General features: G+C 42.7%; 1 protein-coding gene across 2 annotated transcripts in view; it reads left to right on the top strand.

Annotated features, from left to right (window-relative positions):
- TOLLIP (toll interacting protein) overlaps window positions 1-22,372 on the top strand; it is a 199,891-nt gene that overhangs the window by 7,331 nt on the left and 170,188 nt on the right. Inside the window, exon 1 of one of the 2 annotated variants that reach the window (XM_069223149.1) lies at window positions 19,867-20,003. The exons of the other annotated variant lie outside the window; for it this stretch is intronic. The gene's annotated coding sequence lies outside the window, so the exon portion shown is untranslated. Of the gene's footprint in view, window positions 1-19,866; window positions 20,004-22,372 lie in introns of those variants that run through there. 2 annotated transcript variants of the gene reach the window in all.

The raw sequence follows: 22,372 nt of genomic DNA, 5'->3' as shown, positions 1-22,372 counted from the left end.
TTTTTCTGCAGTAAGATCTCTCACTGATGCCAGCCAAGGGTCCAGCACCTGCAGCGGGTGCACCTCTTGTGGATCAGGAATCACTCCAGCATACACCTGCAGCAGGGTTCAGGCATGTGCAGTTGGGGCTAGGCAGTTGCATGGAGACCTCTGGAAGCTTGTTGTGTCCCTTTAGCTCACACAGGCAGTAAGCCAATTGACCCTTGGAATAACTCTGGATAAACCGGGATCTAGGCAAGTAGGTCCAATAGTCCTTCTTCAGACAGCAAGACAGTCCCTTTTTTCCTAAATATTCCACAGGTCCAGAAATGTTACAGTGGTCCTATTTTAATACCTGATGCCAGACTTTGGTGTAAGGAATTCCCTGACATACACCCCAAAACTGGTTCTGGCCAGTTGTGGCCTTCCTCTGGTTGCAGCTCCAAACTGTCTATAGAGTGACAAAGGCAAGGGCAGATCTGGTGTTGGGTTCCTTTGTGTTAGCTGCAGGCGAGGGCCTTTAAAATGTAATCAGGGCAGGGTACACTGCCATCCTGCCAGGAAGAACTTTACCAGCTACACCCAGGTCCCATTGCGCACTGTCTGTGTCCAGTACACATTCTTGATGGGGAAACTCATAGAAAGGCATTAGACACTTTGGGTAGGGAAATGCCAACTTTCTCACATTGTTATTTTCAACGTTCTCATCTAAAATCTAAATTTACAATTACAGAGTGTATACATTATTTCTTTATCAGCTCCATATCTGCAGCTGGCACTTTTTAATTGAAATAAGGTATCCCAGTGTTGGCACATTGGAGAGATAAGACGTACAACACTGACAAACAACTTTAGGTGTTTTTCAGAGTCTGGGCATGGAACACTTAAGCACACATGTCCTGTTCTGCTGGATGAGCATTTAGGGCCTACCTTACATGTTGCTTCTAAGTATTAGAAAGGGAGGGTTAGGCCTGGCAAAAGCTTTATTTTTGCAGGTCGAAATGATAGTTTAAAATTGTACTACATGCCGCAACGGCAGACCTACAACATGTTTAAAACTGCTCCTTTAGTGGGTGGGACAATGTGAGGACTGCAACACACTAGTAGCATTTAATTTATGGGCACTGGGTACATGTAATGCCATTTACTGGGGACTTGAAAGTAAATTAAATGTTCCAGTTAGGTGTAGACCAGTATTACCATGTTTTAAGAAGAGAGCCTAAGCACTTTATATGTGGTCAACAAGAATAAAGTGCACAGAGTCCCAATGCAAACAAAAATTAATTTAGCAGAGTAAGGAAGTGAAGGAAAAAAGTTTCAGAAAATACCACACCAAGAATGTCAGGTTTAACATACGCATATTGGCGGGGGACTGGCTGCTCCACCAGCAATACATTTTAAAGAAAAAATGACGAAGCAAACATTGACAGTCTAAAGAGTGGCAGATAACTCCAGACCTATATGCTCTGCCAATCCTTGGTTATTGTAATTGCTTGTAACATTGAGGCTTTTACGCAAAGCTTCAATGTTAAATTCAGTATGCTCTAGGTATGACACCTTCTTGCTCTTTCCTTCTTGCTTTTCTTTGTTTTTTTTTCTTTCTTTCCTTTATTCCCTTTATTTGTTTCAATGTAAGCAAAATAAGATTCTCTCCTTTTGTTTCTTACTTTATTTCTTTCCTTCTTTGCTTATTTAATTTAGTAGTTCTTTCTTGCATTTTGCTTAGTTCTTTCCTGCTTGGGTTATTTTTTTCTTTCACTCTGAATCCACAGAATCAAAAAGTTGTTGTTCATCTAGGATACTTGCATTAACCTGTTTATTTTCAGTATTATCTGAGAGTGATATCTCTTTTTAGACAATGTGAGTAAGGAGTGGGCCTCAGAAGAAGGGCAGGGTCTTATTCCATGATGTCAGAAAAGCCAACTTTTAACATGACTGGTTTTCCACAGGTGTATCGCTCCTGTCTGTAGTTGTCAGCTGGCATTGGGCACACAATACAGATAGTCCACAATTTAGAGCCTGTACCCATGGGAGCAACAAGATTAAAATAAATTATGCTTCCAATACACATAAATTCAAGTCTGTTCATCTGCTCATTATTTACATTTATAATGCTATATTCAGCTGGTGACCCATTTCTCAAGTGTGTCCGTCTGTACCGAGTATTATAACCTTTTGTAAACTCTGAAGTCTTCTCGTTTGATTAACAGACCTGAATAAGGCACACCTCATACATCTTAGAATTACCTAGGTGCCAATGTTGTTAGGATAACAAAGGAGGTAGCAGCACCCTGGGAACTGCCAACCCGCTCTTTGGAACACTTGATTCTCATAGATATTCAAAGTAGAGCTGGTGGACTTTAATTGTTACAATCAGAACCAAATTATTACTGCTTTTTCCAAGGCTCAACCAAGTCAGAAGCTCTCAAGGAATCACCAAAATCCCATGTGCACTACAGGCAGAATAAGAACTGTTCAGATACAGTTGGAGCTGGCTTGACCCTGAGCCAATGCCTAGCTATTACTTCAAGCTCTGTAGGAAGACTGGCTCAAGGAATAATAGTCCGCAAAGCCATGCACATCAGAAGGGCTACAAAACAAAGATTGAAGACTTATATGTGAGCCTGAGGAGTGGCTCCGTCTTGTGAACTTGGTTACTCGTTTCCCTTTGGCAGTTCCACTGCAGAAAATTCTATTAGAGGCCAGATTTTGTTCCCCCTTAAGTATTCCCCACTTGACTTCCTGGGCTGCTTGTTTTTAGGTCTGGCTTTAGCCATGACCTATTAATTTTACTGAATTATGTATAATATACATAAACAAAAAGACTTTCAACCCCCTCTCTACATCAATTGGTCAGTTGTTGTTATTCTTATTTTGCTTCCAGCCACCAGTGCATACAGCCATGGGGCAGTGGGTCAGCCTACTTAAGAAGCCCCTGTTTAACCTCACTTTAAATGACAGCATTTTGCATTCGCAAGGAGCACATCTGCACCCAGGGTAGTTCAGTGACAGTATTTTTGGTTTTACTTTACAATTACTTCATCTTTGCCTTTGTATTTAGAGTCTGATGTAAGCCTGATGTGATAGCAGGGCACTTGTGATGTGAACACATGGCACATTCCATCTTTATCAGATCCTGTCATAATGCTGTTGTAAATTACCTTTGGATTGTTCCAGATTATGTTAATTTGACACTGTTCGGTATTAAATTATCCCATTTTCACGTTTTTCCTTAATCATTCTTTTCTTTTCTACTTTCTTTCTTTACTTATTTTTCTTTTCTTTTTTTGTTTTTCTTGCTTTCCTTCTTTCTTGCCATCCTTCTTGCTCTTTCCTTCTTGCTTTTCTTTCCTTTGTTTTTTTTCTTTCTTTCCTTTATTCCCTTTATTTTTTTCAATGTAAGCAAAATAAGATTCTCTCCTTTTGTTTCTTACTTTATTTCTTTCCTTCTTTGCTTATTTAATTTAGTAGTTCTTTCTTGCATTTTGCTTAGTTCTTTCCTTCTTTATTGCCTTCCTTCTTTCTTTTGTTCTTGCTTTTTTATTCCTTTTTTTCTTTTGTTCACTGTTTTGCCTACTTTACTTTTTTCTTGCCTTCTTTCCTTGTTTGTTGCTTTGTTTCTTCATGCCATCTTTTTCAAAGGCAAGAAAGAGGTTTGCAACCAGTGCCAGACTGATTGACTTTTTTAGGTCTGTGTTAGACAAGATAATTTGATTTTACTAAACGTATGTGGAAAACATAATTGCCTATAGAGGTTTTAATCGAGATGTCATCCATTATTCTGGTGTCAAACACATTTTTCTTCCATCCACTCCATCATGCAATAAGGGCAGTTTGTTAGCCTACTTCAGCTGCTGGTTGGCTTCACTACAAGTTACAGCATGCTGTCTTTTCCCAAGGAACACATCCACACACAAAGTAGTTCCCTTAAGTGCAAGGTACTACAGTAATATGTGTGGGGTTTTTAATGGCAAAACCATGACAAAACAGGTATTGCCCGAGGCTGGCAGCCAATGCCAGAACTATTGGTTTTTCCAATGCTTGTTTAGGCAAGCTCCAGCTTCCCATGAACATCAGATATCCCATCCAATTTTGGTCAAGCAGAACTTTGGGCTTTTGAAGTATCATGCTCAGAATATGATTCCTGATTTATTTACTGGGAAGTATTGGTGTCTGCCCTGACCCTAAACTATTATGGCCTGCACTCTCACTGGGTGCACCTAGTGCTCTCCGTTTCACTGGTGATATGAATTTGGAGAACATTGACTGTGCCCAGTGAAGATCGTCACCCTGAAGTTGATCAACTGACTGGGGTGCCAATTGTCATTGCTTACTTTTTTTCCTTGAACTGCAACTCTTGGTGCCCCGAACTAATTTGTCTGGGTAGGGTAAGATGACCCATATCTGCTATGACCCAATTTAAGTAAATTAAATATTCGTCAGTGTTAATCAACTATTCAGTACGTAAAGCAGTGTGTTGCAAATAACCTAAGTAACCATAAATAAAGGTGCAAGACAGACAGTTGTATGCCAAAACAAGGAAGGCGAAAGTATGGCCTTGAATGTACTCATTCCTTGTCCATAGACTGTTGTTTTAGATAATTAAGCTGGTCCTGCCAATAAGCGAAATTAAGGATAGTGTGTCTGAAGTTCAAAATCACCTGAAGTAATGATATTGTTCTAATTCAAAGCAGAGCCAGACAGTCATTAAGGGATTCCATAAAGGACCTGTATGGGACAAGAGGGAGGTATCTTAGAATCAGTGTAGTAGTATGGGTAGGGGAGAGACCTAGTTGAATGCTAAGATAGTCACGCTTTTATTGTGAAGGTTTAGTTTTGATTAAATCGGATCAAATCAGGTTTTTAAACTGCTGATATTTAGAGGATCTAAAGGATAAGACCTCATTGTATAGGAGAGTTGGGGTGGGGATTAATCAGTTTGATTAGTTGATTGATTAATTTGTCCTGGATCACTGTATACAAAGTACACTTGTGCATAATGTTCTTCCCTTTACCCCACTTTGCTGCAAAAGCTAATGAATATATTGCAGCATCATGCTTTTTAACTTCTGCTGCCCTTTGGTAGAACAACATGCTTCATGTAAGCAATATTTGCATTGGATAAAAATGTGTTTTGTTTCTCAGTTAAACTTGAATGAGTCAATTTGGCAACACATCACAAAATAAAATCATGAAATAAGTGGTAAAAAAAAATAATCAGAAAATGGTATCATAACAGACTCCAGATATGTTATGCAGGTGGCGCTGAAAGCCCACTGAACTACCTGATTATCCTTGGTTATACACATTTCCCTTAAACCTGTTTGTAGGTAGACTGTGTTTAATACCCTAAAATGTACAATTGCTTTGCTCTATCGAATGTCTAGGAGAAAATATGATACATTTGAGGAAACATTTGCATTATTTTTCAGTATTATTCTGTTCGTCCTGTAAGTAGCGCAACCATGATATGGAAAAACAATAATAATCTGCAGAACATTACAACTTTTTATCCGGGTATACACTAAATTTGGATACCACCAGATCTGTTCCAAAGTCGTCATATATATGTGATTTGATTCTGCACAAGTCGACTTGAACACATAATCCACCACACTTTTTCTGCTCTGTAAGCCAAACTAGATCTCTTTCAGGTGTGTGGCTCATAAGGAAACCTTTCAACTCAAAACAATAATTTGTTCTTTAATAAAAAATAAAAAAAATACTTGGCCACTAAGAGTCATACTTAACGATTTCACTTTAAAAAAATGAAACCGTGCCTTAATAATATGCAAGGGAAATTGTAACGAAGCATTGACGAAGCTCCCCCTGCAGTGGTGCAGCTCTCAAACTTTGGCTGTATATCCCTATGGATGAGTAATTAACTTGAGGTATCTAAGTAAAATGTACATTTGAGAGAGAGCATGTGCCGTCTAGTTGTCTTTACCTTGTTTTCCTTTGGGACTTCGAAAACAAATGAGCGGTAGCATATGAAATTCAGGACCGTGCAATTTTTCAGTATATGGTCACAAATTCACCTTTTTGGTGAGGTGTTTTTAAACTTTGAAGTAACATGTTATGTGTACTTTTCCTATCCAAGCTGTTTATGATGACAACTGCTTTGTGCTCCCTAGAGAAATGGTGTTTTGTTAATGGAGTAATACACAAGTTAACAATTGCTAGGTGAAAGTATTAATTCAGATCATCCATTATCACTGGGAAACCCCCATAATTTTTTTTAAATTGCAGTGGCTAACGGCATGGCATCCCCTACTTTCTTGCTTTTCTTAGACATTTGCAAATGTATGGATTATCACATGTCGTGTTGTCTACTTTTGTTTCTAGTTCTCTTTTTTCATGTGTTCACTACAGATCATCACCAGATTTCCTTCCTCTCTTGCGGTTACAAAGAGTCATTTCACACCATGGGCTGGAAAATGTTATGTGGCCTTGTATTTCAATATTCTCATTTGTCATAGTTGGGTTGTGTGTCAGTAATGCAAGAGAGGGACCTGAATGTTTTTCCTGAGTTCTGCCATATCTAAATATATTCATTATGCGTTTGTTCAAATGCAGTATGGTCTGGTTCATCCACCACTTTGTTCTGGTATCAGTGAATAGCACAGTGTGGCTTGCCTACAGGATATTCTTATAACGTGATAACAGATCAATAAACTGAATTGTGTACAATATAGCAAGGAATACAGTTTTATCAGTTAAAATATCAGAGGATTGAAATCTTTTTTGAAAGGCCACCTCAAGCAACTAATAACTAGATTAATAGAGTTAAACCTGATAAATTATGTTAAAATGTTTTGGCGCGATTGATTTAGATTAATCAATTTTCTCACCTAATACTCAAGTGAATCGTGTTTTTTGCATTTTTGAAGAGGGCTGTAATATATTGGACAACATTTTCAGTTGAAACAGGAGTGTTTGATTTTACTTGAGGCCCAGTTCTCTGGGGCCTGGAAATGGTAAACTATAGTTCAAATTAAATCATTGATGATTGTCTTGATCGTGCTGTGTTGAGAAAGGGAATCTTTAAAAAAAAACAAGAAAAAAAACCCTTGAGACATGCAATAGCAGTTTTATAAATTTGTGAAACGTGAATCCTACTTTACTGATTAGTCAGCTCTATCACGATCATTTCCTAGTTTTGTAAACTATTGTTCAAGCTATTCTTTGGTATTTTGACTATTTTTGAGGAGCAAGGTTTTAATTTCAGACTTCTTGGCTTCTTTGCTTCAGTAAAGTACTATGAAAGATGTCTTTCCTGGAGTAAGACAGTGCAGTCATGTAAACTTTTAGTTACTGCAGATTTCTGAACAGGAACATAATATAGCCTTCTAGCCCGCTGATGAGGGCTGCGGCTTGGACCTATAATGAGGGAGAAGGCCTTTAACAACCAGTATCCCCCGAGGCAGAAGTGCTATAAGGCTATTAGAACATTCCACCCAGTAAGGATAGAATGTTCTAAATTGAAAAGGAAGAAACACAAAGACAGATGTAGGAATGTTGGAGCTCCGGGCTTATACCAGCCATTATAAGCCCAAATCTACTCTGTTGTCGTCAGTGACACTTTCAACAGTTAAGTGTTATAGCATCTTTTCACTCACCAGTTTCTAACATGTGGTTATGATTGTTACCTTTTAAGCTTCTTTACATCTAGCACGATTACCACTCTCTGATGATGCCCTGCTTTAAAAAAATGAGTGAATAATTTGCAGTATTTATAGTGATCTATACAAATGCCACATTTGGTTTGGGTATGTTATAGAGGCATGGGTATTAGTACATTATGGAAGCTTCCTGCTGTAGTCCCTGATTGCATCATGTGAATTGGTTTTGGGCAACTGTTACTTGAAGCTCATAGCCAAGGTTGAGTAGTTTGGATAGGAGGTGTTTTGAGTAAGATCCTCCAGTGAATCACAATGCTGTTAAGGATCTGTCACCAGAGTGTAGGAGTACAATTATCGTTTTCCTTCCAGGATAGTTTTTTTTCCTGAGAAGAATCACTCTCTTAACCTGTTTGGTGGCCGACACCCACACACCCTCCCTGGTGCGGGTCACGACCAGTGGCGACACCAGGAAGGGTATTAATAAATCCTCTGGTGCATCGCACCCGAGGATTTATTTATTTTTTAAACCTTCCCCCGGGAGACACAGAAGCTTCCGTGTCTCCCCCCACCCCCACCCGCCCCTTTGTGACGTCAGCGCGTCCCTTTCTTACGAGGCCTTCCCGAAAGTGTTTCCAGGCCCCCGGTCGCAGCTGTGCTGCGATCGGGGGCCAGGTAACACTTTCAGGTTTCCTGGCCCCCCGATCGCAGCACAGCTGCGATCGGGGGGCCAGGAAACACTTTGAAAAGGCCTCGTAAGAAAGGGGAGAGTCTCCCCTTTCTTACGAGGCCTTCTGAAACTGTTTCCTGGCCCCCCGATCGCAGCACAGCTGCGATCGGGGGCCAGGAAACACCACTAGACGCCAGGGATTTCACTTTGGGGGGGCGGCCCCCACGGAAAACGGGCCGACCCCCTCCCCCCCCCCCGGCATAATTTTTATTTAAAAAAAAAAGGTAGGTGCCAACAGGGTTTTTTTTTTTTCTTCAAAAATAAAAATAAAATAAAATGACAGGGGGTCGCCCGTGGGCAGGGTGACCCCCTGTGGGGGCAATATTATTTTTTAGATGTTGTAGGGTTTCCCTGGGGGCCATTTTGGCCCCCAAGGAAACCATACAACAACTAAAAAAATAGATATATATAGATCTCTATATATCTATGTAGATAGATATATCTAGGTACATGGATATATCTATAGATATATCTATGTAGATATATATAGAGGTAGATCTATATCAATCAGAGAGATTTATAAAGCGCGCTACTCACCCTTGAGGGTCTCCAGGCGCTTGGGGGGGGGTTGGGGGGAGGGAAAGGGGCTGGGAGGTTCACTGTTCGAAAAGCCAGGTTTTGAGGCCCTTCCTGAAAAGAAGTAGGTTTTGGGTCTTGCGAAGGTGGGTTGTGAGGGCGTTCCAGGTTTTGGGTGCAAGGTAGGAGAAGGATCTGCCCCCGGTGGTGGTGTTTTTGATACGGGGGACAGAGGCGAGAGAGAGGTCAGCCGAGCGGACGTTTCGTGTGGGGGTGTGGAAGGTGACTCTCGTTGAGGTAGGCAGGGCTTGTGTTGTGGAGTGATTTGTGTGCTAGGATGAGGATCTTGAAGGTGATCCTTTTGTCAATGGGGAGCCAGTGGAGGGAATTGAGATGTGGAGAGATGTGTTCGTGTCGGCGGAGGTCGAGGATGAGTCGTGCTGCTGAGTTCTGGATGCGTGTAGTTTGCGCTTGAGTTTTAGAGTGGTGCCGGCGTAGAGGGCGTTTCCGTAATCAAGCCTGCTGCTGATGAGTGCGTGAGTGACAGTTTTTCTGGTCTCTGTGGGGATCCATTTGAATGTTTTTCAGTATACGGAGTGTGTTGAAGCATGAGGAGGTGAGAGCGTTGATTTGTTGGGTCATCGAGAGGGAGGAGTCTAGGATGATGCTGAGGTTGCGTGCGTGGTTGGCGGGGGTGGGTGCAGGGCCTAACGTGGTGGGCCACCATGAGGGGTCCCAGGTGTTTTTGTGTGGGCCAAAGAGGATTTTTTCGGTTTTGCTTGAGTTGAGTTTCAGGTGGTTGGCTGTTATATATATATCACTTTTGTCAATATGTGTGTGGTTTCCCTGGGGGGAAAAGGGTCTGACTTGTGTAGTGGCAGTTTTAGTGCCATAAAGAAGCGCAGAAGGTTTATATGCCTACTTCAAAGAGCAAATCTGTATTTTATGTAAATAGCTGAGTACATTAGTAAAGTCTATGGAGAGATGAAGGGCACTTTTGCTGGGTGGTAATGAGGGAATCCGAGGAGGAGGGAGTGGGAGCACCAATAATGATTGTTGGACTGGGCGCAGGAGGTGCTAAAGACTGTGACGAATGGTATGTGACAAGGTGTTTTTTGAGTGTCTTGAAAGTACGTGCTGATTGAGGGAAGAAGCGCAGGTAAGGTGGCCTCTATTATTGCACGTATCTCACACACCATCGATTTTGTGACAGTCTACGTAGGCTAGTGTTTTAGAGCAACAGTTTAGCCAATAGCAGAGATGGCATCTTGATGGATGACTGCTGCCTGCACTCGGGTTATAGAGGACCGCTCTGACATAGGATCAGAGACTGAGACATCAGATACTGAGACAGCATCTGAGGGATAGGACAATGGCGCAGACTCTGGGAGTGATTTTTCAGTCAGAGGAGTCCCATTCGATAACTCCTCTTCCAGTACATTATGAGGGAGGTGATGAGGACAGTCCTGCTGTCCCTTCGCAAGCTGTTCGTGCAACTGGGTAATAGTGGGTTAGGCCAACCCAGAGAGCAGGTGAATGCGGCGGCAAGCAGAGAGAGAGTGCTCTCTTGGGAGCTCCCCAATTTAGTTCAGCCCCAAATTCCACCACCCAAATCATATTGTGGAGACATCAAAATTATCTATGGCAAAACAAACTGGTTTTGTAAGGCAGGCACCTGTGTTTTTGGTCCTGGATTCGGCGGCCATATAGAGAAACACACTAAACCCAAACATTTCTGGAAACTAGACATTCGGGGGAGTCCACAGAGGTGTGACTTGTGTGGATTCCCCAAAGTTTTCCTACCCAGAATACCCTGCAAAGCTGAAATGTTGAAAAAAAACTCAATTTTTCTCGCATTTCTGTCACACAAACTACAGGAATATGCTGGGATCCACAACATTCCTACCACCCAGTGACTCCTCACCTGTCCTGATAAAAACACTACCCCACTTGAGTGCCTACACCTAGTGCCTGTGTCAGGAATGGATCACCCCAGGGTCAACAGCTGCCTCACGTAAGGACCAACATTGACCGTTGTGTGATCTATTCCTGTTGCAGGCACCAGGCCTAACCACACAAGTGAGGTATCATATTTATCGGGAGACTTGGGGGAACGCTGGGTGGAAGGAAATTTGTGGCTCCTCTCAGATTCCAGAACTTTCTGTCACCGAAATGTGAGGAAAACGTGTTATTTTAGCCACATTTTGAGGTTTGCAATGGATTCTGGGTAACAGAACCTGGTCCGAGCCCCACAAGTCACCTCATCTTGGATTCCCCTGGGTTTCTAGTTTTCAAAAATGTGCTGGTTTGCTAGGTTTCCCCAGGTGCCGGCTGAGCTAGAGGCCAAAATCCACAGGTAGGCACTGTTTTCTATGAAAAAATGTGATGTGTCCACGTTGTGTTTTGGGGCATTTCCTGTCGCGGGCGCTAGGCCTACCCACACAAGTGAGGTATCATTTTTATCGGGAGACTTGGGGGAACGCTGGGTGGAAGGAAATTTGTGGCTCCTCTCAGATTCCAGAACTTTCTGTCACCGAAATGTGAGGAAAACTTGTTTTTTTTAGCCACTTTTTGAGGTTTGCAAAGGATTCTGGGTAACAGAACCTGGTCCGAGCCCTGCAAGTCACCTCTCCTTGGATTCCCCTAGGTCTCTAGTTTTCAGAAATGCACAGGTTTGGTAGGTTTCCCTAGGTGCCGGCTGAGCTAGAGGCCAAAATCTACAGGTAGGCACTTCGCAAAAAACACCTCTGTTTTCTTCCAAAAATTTGTATGTGTCCACGTTGCGCTTTGGGGCGTTTCCTGTCGCGGGCGCTAGGCCTACCCACACAAGTGAGGTATCATTTTTATCGGGAGACTTGGGGGAACGCTGGGTGGAAGGAAATTTGTGGCTCCTCTCAGATTCCAGAACTTTCTGTCACCGAAATGTGAGGAAAACTTGTTTTTTTAGCCACTTTTTGAGGTTTGCAAAGGATTCTGGGTAACATAACCTGGTCAGAGCCCCACGAGTCACCCCATCTTGGATTCCCCTAGGTCTCTAGTTTTCAATAATGCACAGGTTTGTAGGTTTCCCTATGTGCCTGCTGAGCTAGAGGCCAAAATCTACAGGTAGGCACTTTGGAAAAAACAGTTGAGTTTTCTATAAAAAAAAATAGGATGTGTCCATGTTGTGTTTTGGGGCATTTCCTGTCGCGGGCACTAGGCCTACCCACACAAGTGAGGTATCATTTTTATCGGGAGACTTGGGGGAACATAGAATAGCAAAACAAGTGTTATTGCCCCTTATCTTTCTCTACATTTTTTCCTTCCAAATATAATAGAGTGTGTAAAAAAGACGTATATTTGAGAAATGCCCTGCAATTCACATGCTAGTATGGGCACCTCGGAATTCAGCGATGTGCAAATAACCACTGCTCCTCAAAACCTTATCTTGATCCCATTTTGGAAATGCAAAGGTTTTCTTGATACCTCTTTTTCACTCTTCATATTTCAGCAAATGAATTGCTGCATACCCAGTATAGAATGAAAACCAACTGCAGGGTGCAGCTCATTTATTGGCTCTGGGTACCTAGGGTTCTTGATGAACCTGCAAGCCCTTTATATCCCCGCAACCAGAAGAGTCCAGCAGACAAAACGGTATATTGCTTTCAGAAATCTGACATCGCAGGAAAAAGTTAGAGTAAAACATAAAGAAAAATGGCTGTTGTTTTCAGCTCAATTTCAATATTTTTTTATTTCAGCTGTTATTTTCTGTAGGAAAACCTTGTAGGATATACACAAATGACCCCTTGCTGAATTCAGAATTTTGTCTAGTTTTCAGAAATGTTTAGCATTCCGGGATCCAGCATTGGTTTCACACCCATTCCTGTCACTAACTGGAAGGAGGCTGAAAGCACCAAATATAGTAAAAATGGGGTATGTCCCAGTAAAATGCCAAATTTGTGTTGAAAAATGTGGTTTTCTGATTCAAGTCTGCCCGTTCCTGAAAGGTGGGAAGATAGTGATTTCAGCACCAGAAACCCTTTGTTGATGGCATTTTCAGGGGAAAAACCACAAGCCTTCTTCGGCAGCCCTTTTTTCCCATTTTTTTTGGAAAAAACAAAATTTTCACTGTATTTTGGCTATTTTCTTGGTCTCCTCCAGGGGAAACCACAAACTCTGGGTACCATTAGAATCCCTAGGATGTTGGAAAAAAAGGACGCAAATTTGGCGTGGTTAGCTTATGTGGACAAAAAGTTATGAAGCCCTAAGCGCGAACTACCCCAAATAGCCAAAAAAGGGCTCAGCACTGGGGGGGGAAAAGGCCCAGCAGCTAAGGGGTTAACTAAATGTTGTGTGTACTTTTGGCTTGGCAAGACCTTTTTACTAATTCTTTAAAGTATATATAGAGTGGGTTGTGGCTCTGCCTAGATGAGTACCATTCCCTGTTTGGTGCTTCATGCCACCTCCTGTACAGTGTGCCCATTACAATTCATTAGGGGTTTGTAAAGAAATGGCTCCCTATTGCAGTTACCCCCCACTTTTTGCCTGATACTGATGCTGACTTGACTGAGAAGTGTGCTGGGACCCTGCTAACCAGGCCCCAGCACCAGTGTTCTTTCACCTAAAATGTACCATTGTCTCCACAATTGGCACAACCCTGGCACCCAGGTAAGTCCCTTGTAACTGGTACCCCTGGTACCAAGGGCCCTGATGCCAGGGAAGGTCTCTAAGGGCTGCAGCATGTCCTATGCCACCCTAGGGACCCCTCACTCAGCACAGGCACACTGCTTGCCAGCTTGTGTGTGCTGGTGGGGAGAAAATGACTAAGTCGACATGGCACTCCCCTCAGGGTGCCATGCCAACCTCACACTGCCTATGGCATAGGTAAGTCACCCCTCTAACAGGCCTTACAGCCCTAAGGCAGGGCGCACTATACCACAGGTGAGGGCATAGGTGCATGAGCACTATGCCCCTACAGTGTCTAAGCAAAACCTTAGACATTGTAAGTGCAGGGTAGCCATAAGAGTATATGGGCTGGGAGTCTGTCAAAAACGAACTCCACAGCTCCATAATGGCTACACTGAATACTGGGAAGTTTGGTATCAAACTTCTCAGAATAATAAACCCACACTGATGCCAGTGTTGGATTTATGAAAAAATGCACACAGAGTGCATCTTAGAGATGCCCCCTGTATTTTACCCAATTGTTCAGTGCAGGACTGACTGGTCTGTGCCAGCCTGCTGCTGAGAGACGAGTTTCTGACCCCATGCGGTGAGAGCCTTTGTGCTCTCTGAGGACAGAAACAAAGCCTTCTCTGGGTGGAGGTGCTTCACACCTCCCCCCCTGCAGGAACTGTAACACCTAGCAGTGAGCTTCAAAGGCTCAAGCTTCGTGTTACAATGCCCCAGGGCACTCCAGCTAGTGGAGATGCCCGCCCCCTGGACACAGCCCCCACTTTTGGCAGCAAGTCCAGGAGAGATAATGAGAAAAACAAAGAGGAGTCACTGGCCAGTCAGGACAGCCCCTAAGGTGTCCTGAGCTGAGGTGACTCTGACTTTTAGAAATCCTCCATCTTGCAGATGGAGGATTCCTCCAATAGGATTAGGGATGTGCCCCCCTCCCCTCAGGGAGGAGGCACAAAGAGGGTGTAGCCACCCTCAAGGACAGTAGCCATTGGCTACTGCCCTCCCAGACCTAAACACACCCCTAAATTCAGTATTTAGGGGCTCCCCAGAACCTAGGAAACTAGATTCCTGCAACCTAAGAAGAAGAGGACTGCTGAGCTGAAAAACCCTGCAGAGAAGACGGAGACACCAACTGCTTTGGCCCCAGCTCTACCGGCCTGTCTCCCCACTTCTAAAGACACTGCTCCAGCGGCGCTTTCCCCAGGGACCAGCGACCTCTGAATCCTCAGAGGACTGCCCTGCTCTAGAAGGACCAAGAACTCCCGAGGACAGCGGCTCTGTTCACCCAAGCCTGCAACTTTGTTACAAAGGAGCAACTTTAAAACAACTTGCGTTTCCCGCCGGAAGCGTGAGACTTGCTACTCTGCACCCGACGCCCCCGGCTCGACTTGTGGAGAACAAATACTTCATGGAGGACCCCTCGGCGACTCCGAGACTGTGAGTAACCAAAGTTGTCCCCCCTGAGCCCCCACAGCAACGCCTGCAGAAGGAATCCCGAGGCTCCCCATGACCGCGACTGCCTGACTCTCAGATCCCGACGCCTGGAAAAGACCCTGCACCCGCAGCCCCCAGGACCTGAAGGATCGGAACTCCAGTGCAGGAGTGACCCCCAGGAGGCCCTCTCCCTTGCCCAGGTGGTGGCTACCCCGAGGAGCCCCCCCCTTTGCCTGCCTGCTCCGCTGAAGAGACCCCTTGGTCTCCCATTGACTCCCATTGGAAACCCGACGCTTGTTTGCACACTGCACCCGGCCGCCCCCGCGCTGCTGAGGGTGTACTTTCTGTGTGGACTTGTGTCCCCCCCGGTGCCCTACAAAACCCCCCTGGTCTGCCCTCCGAAGACGCGGGTACTTACCTGCTGGCAGACCGGAACCGGGGCACCCCCTTCTCTCCATTGAAGCCTATGCGTTTTGGGCACCACTTTGAACTCTGCACCTGACCGGCCCTGAGCTGCTGGTGTGGTAACTTTGGGGTTGCTCTGAACCCCCAACGGTGGGCTACCTTGGACCCCAATCTGAACCCCGTAGGTGGTTTACTTACCTGCAAAAACTAACATTGCTTTACCTCCCTCAGGAACTGTGAAAATTGCACTGTGTCCACTTTTAAAACAGCTAAATGTGTTTTATGTAAAAAGTATATATGCTATTGTGATTATTCAAAGTTCCTAAAGTACCTGCAATACCTTTCAAATGAGATATTACATGTAGAATTTGAACCTGTGGTTCTTAAAATAAACTAAGAAAATATATTTTTCTGTAACAAAAACCTATTGGCCTGGAATTGTTTCTGAGTGTGTGTTCCTCATTTATTGCCTGTGTGTATGTACAACAAATGCTTAACACTACTCCTTTGATAAGCCTACTGCTCGACCACACTACCACAAAAAAGAGCATTAGTATTATCTCTTTTTGCCACTATCTTACCTCTAAGGGGAACCCTTGGACTCTGTGCATACTATTCCTTACTTTGAAATAGCGCATACAGAGCCAACTTCCTACAGGGTTGTTTTAAGCCACAATGGTAGCCTGAGCCTTTACATGTTAAGCTATTTAGTCTCCTGGGGGTCATTGTATACAGAAAACAATTGTTTTTTTTTGTTTTTACATCACAGTTAAAATTGTATTTTGTTTTGTCTTTAAGTGTTTAACTTTCGACTTGAAATGTAAGCCAGACCTGTTGGCTTTACCACTGCTTGTCTGCAGTGCTTTTTGGGTAAATCAGAAAGGCATGTACTGAATGTGCTATTTAATTGGGAGCCAGCCCTGTTAATGCAGTGCTAGGGAAGATGTTATTCACATATGTGATACTGCAGATAGGAGGCTTTCTGCACTATACCAGCATGGTTGTAGTCCGTTTTGCAAACTGCCATTAATGGCAAACTTCAGTAGTTGAGCTCTGAGTGTGTAAGTGCTCGATCAGCTGTCTCAAAATTAAGAGGTCTTTTTAACATCATCAGATGGCAGTCTCCTAAGCGGCTGGACAGGTAGTATGTATTGACTCTGGCATTATAGTCTGCTATTTAAATGATATGGCCATTTCACTACCTTTTAAGTCATAACCAGTGTGGGCATCCCTGGTGGAGAGCAGACCTCTCCTTGCTAGTAAATCCCATACCATTAGAAACTGTTTGTATAGGGTGTTCTTGTGATCATTGAAAGGTTGCCACACATTAAAGCTGTTATAAGGGACGATTATGTAGCTAAAGTAAGTAAAGCAAATAAATAACAATCCTGAGAAGGCCAAACTCCAATATTTGCAGAGGATATTGATTTCAAGTGGTTGCACATCACCCAGTGAAGAAAAGATTGTGGAATTAAGGTGTTTTAGAGCAATATTGCAGTTGTTTTGTGTTGAAAATAGGAGGTGAACCAAAAAAATAAAAATCGGAGAGTTTTTGGAGAATACAACAAGATTTGTGTGTTAAATCCCAGAAGTTAGAAAACTAGGTTCTAAAGTTATGCAATGGAGTTGCAGGGACTGTAGTGGAGATCTAACAGCAATTGGAGAGTGCTTCTCAGTTAGTATTAAAAATGGGATGCTGAGATCCTTTTCAGTGTGCCAGAAAATATATGGCAGTTATAAATTGTAATAATACAATAACAACTGACTAACAAATAGCTCCAATTAATTAAATTTATCAAGCAGAGGCAGGGAATGCCATTGTGTGTGTGCTACCTTTGTTGAAGGACTTTGGGGAGCCGGGCCTTCCCAGTGAAATGTATAGGCTTCTTAAATCCAAGCTATCCCAAGGTTCCTGCTTAGGGGGCGAGCAAGTGCTGTAATGTGTTGTTGGAATGATCTGGTGTCCTTTATAAAACTGGAACAAAATCCTGGGACCTCTGGGTCCTTCCAGCAAATCACACTTTTGAATTCTGATGACATTATCTTCAGGAAGTTATGGTGAAACTGGCTGATGTTCCACCCCCATACCTACAGTGTCAACTGGATTTATTCTTGGATGCCTCTTGGCATCAAGGGCGCCTTACCTAATTGTGGCATTGGGTTATTGTGCTTGTACAGAGATGCCGTTTATAAATTTTAATTCTTGATGCTGAGACAGCTTTTTTCCTGGTAAACTAGTTGTATTTGGAGCCTCATTTACATAAAATCATCTTTTGAGCTAGTTTACTCTCAGCCACGGAGGGCTACAGTCATTGCCGTATGATTTGACTTTGTAGAAGTGTACTATTGAAGAGGATATTTTTCAGAACTGTTTGTAGCTAAGTACATTCATTAAATTGGGCATGAAAAAATTCATGGGAGATGAACAGATGATGTTGGTTTGGAATGTGTGAATAAATAACTGGCATGGTGTATATAATATGAGGACAAGGCCACTCTGTTCCCTATAACTTGTCTTGGATCTATCACTTTAATAAGAATGAAAAACATTTCCTACCCTTCATCAGGCTACTCTTGGGATATACCGGCATATCTCCAGATTTATCCTTGATAAAGTTTGGACGAAACACGAGTCGGCTGAATTATCTACAAAACATATTTGTAACATCATATAAAGTTTCATTTGCCATTGGTTATATATTTGCATTAAAATTAGAGGCTTAAAATACTAAGTGATTAATTTGTGTACATTGGGAGTGCTCCGCTTTTCCGTTTTAAGACTGGAAAACCACTCACATCCTAAAACTGAACCCTTTCAATACTGAAGCTGAATTCCTCCTAATTTCCTATTCAAACTCATTGCGGCTCGTACAAACCTGGATGGATTCACTCCACATCCTTGACAGCAAACCCATCATCATTGATAGTGCCAGCTCCCTGCGAGTCATTCTAGGTAAAAGGCTCAGTCTTCAGACCTAGCCAGTGCGACCAGAATTTTGAACCCCTCCCCAAGCACCCCACCATCCATCCGAAACTACGCACCAGTACCTCGTTGCCAGTCTAAAAAACGGAGCTGAAAACCCTTCTATAAAGACATTTTGGCCATTTGTCCCCTTAACTAACCGCCCCCATTATAATGTACCCTATCATGACTGAGACTACCTAACCTAATCGCCTTTGTGCCTTTTGTAATGATCATAACTAGTGACTGTAAATAATTGAATCTCTTGTAATGAAGCCTGTTTTAGTGCAAAGCGCTTTAACACTTTTCGGTAATGCCTGCGATTTAAAAAAAATATAATTAAAAAAGCATAAATAAATACAGACAAATTAGGACTTGGGAAGCGTTTCCCTTTACATTCTCACAGTTTCTTATTCGTTCTACATTGTTTAAAGCGTCCGAGTGAAAGATCTTTGAAAAATAGTCCATGTCATATAGAAAAATTGAAAACATTGAATTTGGTGTTCAGTTCTAAGTATTATAAAATGTGTTTTGCTTTCCTTCAGTATTTTGAACTATTTATCTTTCTTTCACTTTTTTCATAATCAATACTTTACAGATAGACATTGACAAAGTCAGCGGATTAGCACTCTTTATAAAAGCGATCTATTGGTTTTGCCAGTTCTTGTTTCATTTGGCTCGTATCCCAGTTGCTTTCATCGCCCACATTCCTACCTGCAGAGCTGAATGTTATCTCTTTGAGATAGAAGGCTATTTTAATGCCTGAAATTCATTCCACACATGCACACAACTTATCTTTTTCTCAATCCAAATTTAGTAGCCAGTTGGAGTGTAGTGTTTAAGATAAAACCTCATACTGATTATGCCTTTTACGTGAAAAACAATGCTGACGTTAATCAACAATATCCAAAACTCCGTTAATGTATTTAGACACATTTATAGCATTTTGACCAAAGATTAATTTTAGAAATCTTGTCATCTAAAAGTGCATTTACTGGCGGTCTCAGACATCTTTAGATGTGCCTCCCTCCTCTTCGACTCAACCAACAAACTCAAATTATTGGGTTTGTATTTCAGCCCATGTCTGGCTTCCCTTTCATTTGTAAGGTGTATTGTCAAATGGCGGGTAAGCAAGCACCTTTTCCAAAGAGTATCATGGGAACATCGAAGTCTTCACACCTGAATACAATAGTCGAGGGTGCCAGATTTAAATCGTACCGCAGTATTAATTCTGCCAAGTATTGCTAACACCCTTCTGGATGTAGGTTCACGTGCTGTGCGTCAGGCCCCTGCACTCAGAAAGGGTCTTACTGTCACTGTCTCCTCTCACTCACATAGCAAGGTGCGGCAGGCCTGGGTGTGACAGGATGAGTAAGAAGAATGGACTGCAAAATAATGTACTGACGTATTTCAACAAATACCATAGAAAACAAACTGGAAAATCTGCACCCGTCCACCCCACCGGCAACGAATGGCTCCCACGCTCCTCCCAATCTAGCACTCCCTGCATTCCATTCATGTGCCGCAGAAAGTTGTTTCTCTTTGGCAGTAATTGAGTTGCACTACTGAAGGAGAGGGATATTCTTCAGTGTCCTGACAGCTGGTCATTCTCCCCGTGTCTTAGCGCTCCTCGGCTCCGGCAGACTCGAGCTACGTCAGAACACTATTTCTTCACTCTTCTATCGGAGAAACAGTAAGGTTTATTGTCAGATTTTCACATGTGCCTGTTCAAGCGTTTAAGGCACGGTCTGCCTCAAAGTCTTCACACGGGGCTGCAAGCGTAAATTAATAGTGCTCTAAATGCTGGTTTGCGAGTTCTGGAGCATTTAAAGTGTTTGATATGTGCAATTAGAACTAGGAAGGTAGATGCACGGGGTAATGTAGAGAGAAAAGAACTTTCAGCATCTGGTAGCTAGCCGAAAACAGTCCAGGATCATGGCACATGCAAAATTACGATAATCTAACTGTGAATTGAGAGTGCTCTTAGTTACCCAAGTGACGGTTATTATCAACCAAGCAGGTACAACGAAATCGGAGAGGAAATGTTTTCAACATACAATTCCTTTTCTTTTCTAGAGAGCACGTTGAACAGTAGTTAGTTCTAGAGAAGATCCTGCATGGAAAAAGAATGAAGTAGGAGTCTTGACACGTCTCACACCTCAAGTTGACTGACCTGTGAAGAAGATCCATATTATATTGCCACAGAGACTGAGCATTACTCTTTCGAACTGCTTAATACGGGCTGAAGTTTTTTTCATTGCCAATGTGTCTAGAGTGTATATGACCCCAGGAATGTAATCGAAGTGCAGCTCTCACTCTCCGAGATTATTAGACTGCAATTTTTCAAGATGGCACCAAATTATACACAATACAAGGTTATGAGAATAACTTCTATACAGTCTTAACCGAAGGACATGAACACTGTATAATATATAGTGATTACTTCAATAGACCGGGAACACCTTCCAAAGGCAGGGTGATTATCTCACAGGGAATTTTGATTAGTTCCTACAGAAGGGTGAGGACTTAATAATGTCAGCCATTAGCACACAATAGTCGCACAACTATAATTGCCACATATTCTACCCTTGTCTTGGCACATGCAGAACATCCACATTAGCTCATTGGGCGGGGATTCCTAAACCCTTATGGTTCTTCTGGAGCGTAAATAGGCTTGCTGAGAAAACTGCTGGTGTGATTTTCCTTTTTCTAGCCACAGGAAGGAAGAAAAATCTATGATTTTAAATCGTTGAGTGGCCTATACCCATGTCATAAACTGCCAGCGTTGCAACAATGACCTTTTTGGTTTTTTTTCCTACTAGACAGCTTTTATCGGGCTGTAGGCAAACACCTATTGTTGACCATACCAAACAATAATAGAGGGCTTAGGACCTGCCTTTTGCTTATCATTTTTTGGCTTTGTCACTTATAATGCGTGTTTGTCGTCTTGGTTCCTCTTCTTGTGTCCCTCCTCTGGCACTTAGCCTGATTTTCATTATTTTGATTGCCTGACTTGAATTCTTTGAGTGCTTACATTCTAGCCAAATTTGTTTTCTTTTTTTTATTGATCTCTCTACAAGGTGTGTGGATGTGTGTGTTGTTGCTGTCTTTTGTGCTTGCTGCCCCACCCTTCAAATACTGGACTCTTCCCTCTTGCTCCCTTTCACCCAACTCTGTTCCTTCCTTGTCCCTTGCGGTACACCAGCTGCTGTCTTTTAAAAAAAAAAAAAAAATTAATTAGGAGAACCTGGCAGATACAATTTGGTGCCTAATTGCTCCATAACCCAAAATTCTCCTCCCATGTCCCTCTGTTGCTTCTAATACCTGCTTCTCTCCTGCCACTACATGCTGCCCCAGTGTTTGTATCCACTCCTCCGTTGGTTCTTGTCACCTGCTCCCCTACTGCTGCCAGTTTAAATAAATGTATTTATTTTTTGGAGGGCCTGGCAACTAATGTTTGCTGCTTGCCCACTCCACATTAAAAAATGTGCTTTCACCCCAGTGATGAGTTTTTTTTTTTTTTTTTTTTTATTCAACCAAGCTGGGTCTAACATCTTGGATCTGCAAGGAAAAACAAAATGGTGCACGGTGGAAACTACTAATCCGATTGCAGATCTGTATCAGGTATTAAAAACCCATAGGAATGGTATTAAAATCGATAGGCTGTAGAAGTCACTAAAACATTAGACTACCACCTACATTAATAGGGTTGGCAATTATGGTGTTTGACCATGCAACCATCCGTCCTGCAGTGATGGAGCTTGCTGGTCGCAGCACCTAGACTGATAAAAGCTGGAGGATAATCTGGATGCTGTTCACAGGCAGGAAAAAGCCATATGATTGGACAAAGAGTGCCAGAAGTTTGATGGTTATGTTAACCATGCCAATGCAGCTCTGGAGAACACCATAAGAAATTGGTTGAAACTCCAAGGTAACTGTTGGTAGAAAGATAACCTGGTAGCAGTCGAAGAGAAGGGAGCAGGTCTTGTTCAAATATGGTCCTGCCATTCCAGTTTGACAGAGGTATGTGAATAAGAAGATTTGGTTGGCGGTGTCAAGAGC

The sequence above is a fragment of the Pleurodeles waltl genome, chromosome 3_1 (genome assembly GCF_031143425.1).
Source record: "Pleurodeles waltl isolate 20211129_DDA chromosome 3_1, aPleWal1.hap1.20221129, whole genome shotgun sequence".
In the NCBI taxonomy this organism is placed as follows: domain Eukaryota; kingdom Metazoa; phylum Chordata; class Amphibia; order Caudata; family Salamandridae; genus Pleurodeles; species Pleurodeles waltl.
The sequence above is the reverse complement of the archived record's forward strand: the minus strand, read 5'-3'. Positions and strand labels throughout refer to the sequence as shown.